Source organism: Elephantulus edwardii, unplaced genomic scaffold, assembly GCF_000299155.1.
Source record: "Elephantulus edwardii isolate Elephantulus edwardi_28Jun2011 unplaced genomic scaffold, EleEdw1.0 scaffold00337, whole genome shotgun sequence".
NCBI classification, from domain to species: Eukaryota; Metazoa; Chordata; class Mammalia; order Macroscelidea; family Macroscelididae; genus Elephantulus; species Elephantulus edwardii.
In genome coordinates this window covers 1,727,924-1,730,482 of record NW_006400087.1, presented here as the reverse complement: position 1 = coordinate 1,730,482, position 2,559 = coordinate 1,727,924, and the positions used below count along the sequence as shown (strand labels likewise).

General features: G+C 44.5%; 1 pseudogene; it reads right to left on the bottom strand.

Annotated features, from left to right (window-relative positions):
• Positions 1 to 1,092: 1,092 nt before the first annotated feature.
• Positions 1,093 to 2,176, bottom strand: LOC102873904 (annotated as a pseudogene).
• Between the last annotated feature and the right edge of the window lie 383 nt (positions 2,177 to 2,559).

Sequence of the window (2,559 nt, the reverse complement as noted above, 5' to 3'; positions counted from 1 at the left end):
TTAGAAGGTCTCATTCATCTACTTTATCTTTGCCTGGTTGTACGGTTTTCAGGATGCTTGGAAGACCATTTATGTTGTGGATTATTAAGTTTTCTTTACAAGCTTTTCCACAATCGAGTTTATAGTCCTTGGTTTTAGTCCTAGGTCCTTGAGCCATTTTGAGATGGTTTTTGTGTATGGAGAGAGATATGGATCTTGCTTGAGTTTTCTACAAATAGTTTTTCAACTTTGCCAACACCATTTGTTAAAAAGGCTGTCGTAAAAAAATAAATAAAAAGGCTGTTGTTTCCTCACTTCACTGATTTAATCTCCTTGACAAAAATCAGTTAACCATAGGTAGATGGGCTGATTTCTGGTTCCTCAATTCTATTCCATTGATGTGTTTATTTATCTTTGTACCAGCACCACACTGTCTTGACCACCACGGCAGTGTAGTAGGGTTTGAAATCAGGGAGTGAGATGTCTCCTACCTTGTTTCTCTTTTTAAGTATTGCTTTGCTTATTCGAGGTTACTTTCCATTCCAAATGAAACTGGAGATTGTCTTTTCCATCTCATTGAAGAATGGAATTTGTACTTGTATTGGGAATGCATTGAACATGTAAAATGCCTTTGGTAGTACTGTCATTTTCACAATATTGAGTTTTCCTATCCATGAGCAAGGTATATTCTTCCATTTTTCCCGGTCTTGTTTTGTTTCTTGTAGTAATGTCTTGCAATTTTTTTTTTTTAATATATCCTTTGTGCTTCTGGTTAGATTTATTCCCAAATATCTAATCTTGTGATTAGCTATTGTGAACGGTTATTGTTTTTCTTAGCTCCAGCTCTGAGGTTGTTTTTTTTTTTCATTGTAGAGGAATCCAATTGATGATTTGTATTTTTTTTTTTTTAAAGAGCAAGCCCTTTAATAGTCTTTGTTAAAAATCCTTTGCCCTGGAAGCTGCCCTCTTACACTGGTGGCCCCTCAGGGTCTCTGCCCTTCCGCAAAGTGGCAAATACTCCCAGGCCCCTTGTTTACCTGTCCCCTGAAGGTGGGTGTTAGGACAAGGCCGTCTCCCTGCCAAGGGCCTGCATTCCCCAGACACCTAGCATGTTTACACCTTTTCTGACTGTTTCACAGGCCAAGGTATGGCAACTGGGCAACAATAAACGTCTCTGAGGAAGCTGGGGATTGCAGTGTTGTGGCGTGGTGCGGGAGGTGCCAGGTCACTCTGGTCAATCACTAGGTCATCGTCCCTGTCCAGCACTTCCTCCCTGCTGCCTGCATCGCTGAACATTTGTCCAGCGTAGGTGCTCAGGATCATGTGTGCATGGGGGCATCTTAGGAGGAGGCAGTTGGGCCAGGGCTGCCGCCCACCCCAGCCCCAGCCCTTCGACCTGGAAAGGTCAGCGACCCTCCCACAGGGCAGTCAGGGGGTCCCACCGCCATCTGGGCTAAGGTACCAGTCTCCTAACTGTATTCCCTGCCTTCAGCCTCTCCCAGCTCCAGCTCCTCCTCCACACTGCAGCCAGAGGGCTCTCTCTTGAGTTTCTGGGGCAGGTGGGGCCATTTCTCCCCATTGGGCCTTGGAGGGCTGGGCTTAGGCAGCTGCAGGGCCAAGTAGTCAGAAGGGAATGGCGGGTAGGTGGGGTAAGCCAGCTGCGAGCTCAGGTATGAGGAAGAGGCCCCCGAGGCCTGAAGTGGAAACCCTGTTGAAGAAGGCAGGGAGAGGATGGAGGGGGACAGGGCAACCGCCTGCAGAGGGCTTCTCTTCCTCTTGGGGGCTGGTGTGTCTGACAACTTGGGTGACCACTCTGTTTTGCTGTTATCTGATGAGGCAGTGGCATCTGAGTCTACTAGCCTCCGTCAATTTCTCATGCCTGTGCTCACCTGAAGAGTCTTCATCCACATTCTCGTACTGCAGAAACCAATCAAGGAGGAAACTCTTGTCTTAAGGAAACCGTTAGCAATTTCCTCTGCATTTTCCTTAGCTCCTCCTGGGAGCACTCATGTTCCTAGATGAGAAACTTGAGGTTCCACTTCAGGTTCCTATTTTTCTTCTTACCCTGTTCATGACTGGCAGCAGGAGCAGCGCCCTGGCACCCGCTACCCCTGAGCCGGCTCAACTGGATCTCCAAATTCCAAATGACTTTTGTATGTTGATCTTGTACTTTGCCACCTTGAGTATAGTTTTTCATAATATTCCAATGCTAGCAATTTTTTTTGGTTGGTTCTGTTGTGGCGTTGCCCATTTCATCTCTTATTTGGATTATGTGTGTCTTTTCCTTCTTTTCCTGATAGTTTTGCTAGTGGTTTGTCATTTTATTGACCTTTCATAAGAACCAACTCCAAGTTTTGTTGCTAGTTTCAATTGCTTTTGTTTTCTATTTCATTTATTTCTGCTTTCATTTTTATAATTTCAGGGTTTTTAGAGGGTGTCAGGTTTTTCCCAGTTATTTTTCAATTTGTTAGAGATGTTGTGTTAGTCAATAGTCATTTTTTTCCCTGCATTTTGATGTATTTGCTTATTGCTATAAATTGACCTTTGATTATACCTTTGGATGTTTCCCAGAGGTTTTGG